Below are 6,543 nucleotides of genomic sequence, written 5' to 3'. Positions count from 1 at the left end.
CAAATGAAAGGAAAAGGAAAGGATCATGAGAACGCACAAGCTGACCTTGAAGAAATGGGCTTAAGGCCGGAGCTCCATGCACAAGATACGGACAAAGGAAAACACCTACCCCTAGCAGCTATCACTCTCTCCAGGAAGGAGAAAAAAGAATTCTGCAAGTTCTTGCATAGTGTGAAAGTTCCCACCGGTTACTCGTCCAACATCGCAAGACTTGTCTCGGTGAAAGAGCTAAAACTGAATTTCGCTATGATGAAGTCCCATGATTGCCATGTGATGATGATGTCACTGCTTGCGGTAGCAATTAGGAACATCCTCACAATAAAGGTTCGCGAGGCTATCTTGAGCCTGTGCTTTTTCTTCAATGCAATTGAACAAAAGGTGCTCGATCCAGACTCGCTGGAGGAGCTAGAAAGGAGACACTTTGAGACTCTATGTATTCTTGAGGTGTATTTTCCACCATCATTTTTTGATATCATGGTACATCTCACTGCTCACCTCGTGAAGGAGATACACTACCTTGGCCCCATGTTCCTACATCACATATTTCCATACGAGAGATATATGGGCATTCTCAAGTCGTACGTAAGGAATTGAGCCTTTCCGGAGGGATGCATCGTGCAGGGTTACGCGGCAGAGGAGGCATTGGAGTGGTCTGTTAATTACATTGACCCAAATAACCCAATTGGAGTGCCTAAGTCTCGACATGAGGGGAGGCTCGCAGGTGAGGGAGTTCTGGGGAAGATGGCAATAACTCCTGATCCGAAGGCTTACGACCAAGCTCATTTCCTCATGCTGCAACAAATGAGCGGAGTGTGCCGATATGTCGATGAGCACAAGTAGATGTTGCTTGAAGAGAATCCAGGGCAGACTGAAGCTTGGGTTGCGAGGCAACATATGCGAAGGTTTACAACTTGGTTTTGAGATCGAATCAAACAATCGAGTACTCCTACAAGTGCTCTGATAAAAAAAACTGGCATCGGGCCCTATATACACAATTATGACATATCAAGGGTATGATATAAACGGATACACATTTTACACGGTTGCCCAAGATGAGAAGAGCATATACCAGAACAGTGGTGTCCGTATAGAAGCTTATGACAATGACATACATAGGGGCACATACTACGGTCAAATAGAGGAGATCTAGGAGCTAAAACTACTTGGGATTCAAGGTAGCCCTTTCTCGGTACCGTCAGGTACGTGGGGCAAATGGCGTCACTAATGACAAGTATGGGTTCACTAGCGTTGATCTCACACACGTCGTTGATGAGGAGGAGTTCAATCAATTCGATGAAATCCCCCCTTTTGCAACTGCAGTCGTGCCATGCCTTTCGCCGATCGAGGAAACTCCATACATCCGCCCCGACCATAACGAAGGGATCTATGTCAAGAAAGTACGAAAATGATGAATTTGAATTTCAGTGTGAAATATGTAATATTCATGACATATTTGTAATATTTATGTCAAATTTGTAATATTAATGGCAAATTTGACTTTTTAGTTATTTGAATGGTTAATGTTAATGTCAAAATTGAATTTTAAGTTTCAAAGTTATTTGAATTTGTAATATTAATGTCAAATTTGAATTTTTAATATTAATGTAAAATTTGAATTTTTACTTCCAATAGGTGACGAATAACCCGCCACCTTTTACAGTAAATAAGTGACGGGTGACATTTATAAACCGTCACCTATCACTTGTATGTGCAGGCCGAGTCGAAGTAAAAGGTGACGGGTGATATTAATAACCCATCACCTTTTACTTACAATAAGTGACGGTTGGTATTTATAACCCGTCACCTATCACTTACATGTACAGGCCGAGTCGAAGTAAAAGGTGACGGGTAATATTATAACCCGTCACCTTTTTCTTACAATAAGTGACGGGTTATAATTATAGATGACGAGTAATATTATCACCCGTTACCTATGATTATAAAAGGTGATGGGCAATATTATCACCCATCACCTATGAGTTTTTTTAGTATATAACCCTAGCTAGTCCCCGCGCGCGCAGTCTCATTTTGCCTAAGTCTTTTTGCCTGCGCAAAGCTAGGGTTCGCCGTTGCCGTCGTCCTCCACCCGCCACCACGAGCCATTGCCATCCACCCATCGCCGTCGCCCCGTTTCCATTGACCCGTCGCCATGCGCCGTCGCCACGCGCCGTCGCCACCCGACCCCATCGCCATCGCCACACGCCGTCGTCCCCCGACCCCGTCGCCGTCGCCATGCGCCGTTGCCCCGTCGCCGTCGCCCCGACATCACACGCCATTGTCACACGCCATCGCCCCCAACCCTGTTGCCATCACCATGCGCCGTCGCGCTGTCGCCCCCCGTGGGTATTCCAATGCATTTCCTTTCTTGCCCGTGTTGTTTTAGTTTGTATCTATCGACTAATCAGAGATTTGATCCATGTTGTTCTTGCAAATAACTGGAGATCATCTTCTTGATGTGTTGATTAAATAATAAAAATCTTATCCAAATGTAAATTTGGTTATCAAAACTGGAATTATGTGCTTCTACTTGTAGACTCTTGTTAGTTAGTCCTATTTATCGTTTGGGATTATACATGTTTTTTTTTTCTTTCTTTAGTAGGCTATAGCTTGTCGATGGGTATGTGGGAGAAGCCCCTTCCATTAGGAGGCCTAGGCTTTTTTGACTACCGAGGCCTAGGCTTACATCACAAACTCGAAATGGCTTTTACATTTTTAATTTATCTGGCTTAAACGACCTTTGTAACTAAATATAGATCAACTTCAATTCTTTAGCTTCCTCCAAAATATCTATTTGACAATTACACATTTTATTGTTAACAGAAGGCAATGTTTAAATTTGAGAGATATCTGAATTAAACATCGGTCTAATCCCATATATCATTGAGTATATTGAACAGTACCGATTATATACGTATAGGTTATTATTTGTAGACATGTGATAGGAATGTATTCATAGATATATGAGTATGGTGTACATACTTAGCGGTATTGTACGTATGTTACCTTGTAATCGGGAAAAAAAACATGGGTAGAGGCCTATAATTTTGGTATGTTGTCGTTGTACCTCACGCATCAATTCCCCCTTCTCCTTCTCCCTTAGAGAATCATATTGTTATTTCATGAGACAATTAAGGGTTAAAGCATTTCTTGCATGAATGGTATTGTCCAACAGAGAAAACCCAACTGACATGTTATAACTAACTGTTTTTACAAATTACAGCTAGTGTATGTACATTTGGTTATTAATATATATATACATTTGATGATTCATAAAACGATCTTTCAATGAGAGGTGTGCTCCATCTTAGTGTTAGAGAGTAGCTCTAGTCCACCGAAGAACATCTTCAAATTGCTTTTAGGTATATCTTGAAGTTGGTTCAAGGTTCCTTTTGTTTCCTTCTTGCAGTTTGATCCACTAAAGATATATGGTGGGTTTGTATCTTGGTTATCCTCTGTTACTTCCCTTGTTCATCAGCCAGGGGGTTTGATTCTTTAGCTCTTGCAGAAGATAGGCCATCAGGTCTTTATATGGTGCTTGTTATCACTATTTCACAATGCACTATTTTGCTAGGCTCACCTTTTGCAGAGATGAAAATGTTTTCAAACTAGTTGGAAAATTGTTATGGTTTGTTTCAAAATTAAAATTTAAAGCCTTCTCCAATTCTAGATCAGATCAGCAATGGCATTTTAGTGTATGTTATTTGATCCTCAAAGTTCCTTGCTCAAAAAAGCCTATATATGCTTTTGTGACTTAAGAAATGGGATATTGGTGGACTGTTGGTATATCTGCTATTAGTGTTACTTTTCGGTTACTTATATATGTTAGTTGCATGATAAGGTTTGTTAGGTATTAGTTGGAGCCAAAGGTGAAATTTGGATCATAATCGTTAACCTTGATTCCTTTTCTTTTCTCTAAGAAACCATGGGTAAGAAGAGGACTGTCACCCCTAAAAAACCAAAAGCACAAATGATGCTAGCACTAGAGGCCGTCCCGGCACAAGATGGGGCGGATAAGAGCCTAAGCCCACACCCGACGTCCTCCTCCGGCAGCAGCGAAAGCCAGTCTCACAGCCCGAGCCCTGACCCGTCACCGAATCGAGAGAGCCGACGTTGGGCAAGTGACGAAGAATACAATCCCGCCGAAGAGGTATTGATACAAGCGAGTCAATACATTTTATACTTGTTGAATGGAGGAATATTCTTTGTTTATGTCAACTCCCGCTTTTCTCTCTAGATGGCGGCAATGCAGTCTCCAAGCCAGACAGCTAGTAGTGTTGCACACACCCGAAAGCCAAGGACACAAACACAGTGGCTGACGGACAAGGTTACCATCATAGGAATCGATGCTGATGGGCTACCTACGGATGAAAAGGCCATGAAAAGATTTTAGAGGGTCGCAGGGCTCATTGCTCAGGAGAGGGTGCCGATAACAACTAAGTTCAATGACCTCAGCGACGAAGCGAAGAGGAACTTGTTCAATAATATCGTCATGGAGTATCTAGAGTACCCTGGAAACATGAGCGAGCATCAAAAGAACGCCGCGGTCAATGCAGCAATGAAAGCGATCGCGAAATTTCATCGAAGCTTTAAGAGCAAGCTTGTGAATCGTTGCTTAGCAAAAGGGGTGGCACCCTACGAGAGCTACAAATACTGGAAACCGGAAGATTGGGATGCTTTTGTGTAGATGAAGAGCTCAGAGCAGTTCAAGACAAAGAGTGAGAAGAAGAAGCGGCTTCGGGCTAAGAACAAGCATGACCACAGGACCAGCGCAGCAGGTTACGCTAGGAAAAGGGCGAAATGGTAGGCGGAGAACAAGAAATTAGCCAGAGAAGGCCGCGAGAATCCTTAGAATCAATTCCCAGGACGATCGTGGTCATATTTGCGTGCAAGGGGTGAGTTGTCCGATAGCGGGAAAATCACATTCAGAAATAGCGAAACCTAGGCAGTCACAGAAAAAGTCAAAGAAAAAGGCAGTCGAAGCCAGCCAAGGTTCTTTCACCGGGGTAAGGGAAAATGATGTTCTCACAGTGGCGCTGGGAAACCCGGAGCACCCAGTTTGAGTGCAAGGTGTATCAAGTTCCCAGAGCTGGAAATACGGCTTTCCCGAAGACATCGGGATGTACAAGAAGAGGAAGAGGCTGGATGCAATGGATGTGGATGCATTGACATGGGACATCACCCAGAAAGTTTACTCAAGCATCATGAAGCAGCTTGCAGCAAAGGGAATAGAGATTTCCATGCCATAGGATTTTAGCCTTGGAGCTTCAGGGAAGTGTAGCTGTGCCTCTAGACAGGTCGAGCAACAAGTAGCTGCTACCGAGACTGAGCCGGATACAATCGACCTGCTAGAAGGGCCCACATCCTGGAGACTTGTAATTAGGCCTGGCGGATATCACATAGAGGTTGCAAGGGGCCAAGTGCTTCCAGGCATCCTGATACGTGCAGGCTATGTCGTGGTTACGGTGGATATGGTACATAGCAATGCCAGTAATCACGTGTTGGAGGTCCTCCCTAATGAGGAAGTCATAACTCTCTGTGAAGCTCTTCATCAAAGGACCTAGTGGAAGAGAGGCAACATCGTGATCTCCAGTGCATCCTAGTCTGGACGATCTCCAAGTGCACCGCCACCGCACCGGTCACCTCCAGAGAAGGCAGCTTCACTGTATTCTCCTCCACATCCGACAGCCTCGCTTCCAGACCCAATACCGTCTCCCCCAGAGAGCCCAAAAAAAAGAAGGAAAAGGAGATCGAGAAGAAAGACTCTAAGAAGCCCCTGCCGGAGATGTCGAAGGCCATTTTACCGGCGAAGTCAAAGTCCATTGTACCAATGAAGAAGTCCACGAACATTGCACCAGTGTGGACTCAGGCCAACACGAAATTCAAATATGGGAAGCCCTTGATGACGGTAGATGAGCTAGCAAGGGCGGGAAAAGCATGTATTGACCTGCATAATTATTACGTACAAGCTTGTAGAGACAGCAATGATCAGTCCATAGTCGTACAGTATAAACGACGACACTTCTTAAGTGATCAAGACGCTACTTCATTATGGGTTTCAATGACTTATACAACCTCTTCAACCTTGATGGCCTGGATGTATCATTATTACGGGTCTTCACATTGTAAGTCCCATGATACTGGATATTCATTAATTAATACCATTAAGACTTGAATGTAACTATATCCTTATCTGTAGACACTTGATGAAAGAAACAAGGAAGAACAAGGATCTTGTCGCATTTCTTGACCCTGAGGCCATTACAATATCGGTCATCCAACTTCACCTCGACTATGCTGCGAATCATGTGGCCAGGGCAATGCAACAATACTCAAAAGTGAAGTATCTGATGGGCGCCCACAACACCGGTGACCATTGGATCTTACTTAACATTTGCCTCGAATGGGACTTGGTGTTCTACGTCGACTCGTCAAGACCAACATCTGCAAAAGGCAAACTTAGATCGCGTGATTACAGCGTTGTAAAACAACTCCTTGACACATAAGTTCTGCTATCTTAGTTCACAAATTAAACTTTTCTAACAT

The sequence above is a fragment of the Phragmites australis genome, chromosome 20 (genome assembly GCF_958298935.1).
Source record: "Phragmites australis chromosome 20, lpPhrAust1.1, whole genome shotgun sequence".
NCBI lineage: Eukaryota > Viridiplantae > Streptophyta > Magnoliopsida > Poales > Poaceae > Phragmites > Phragmites australis.
The sequence above is the reverse complement of the archived record's forward strand: the minus strand, read 5'-3'. Positions refer to the sequence as shown.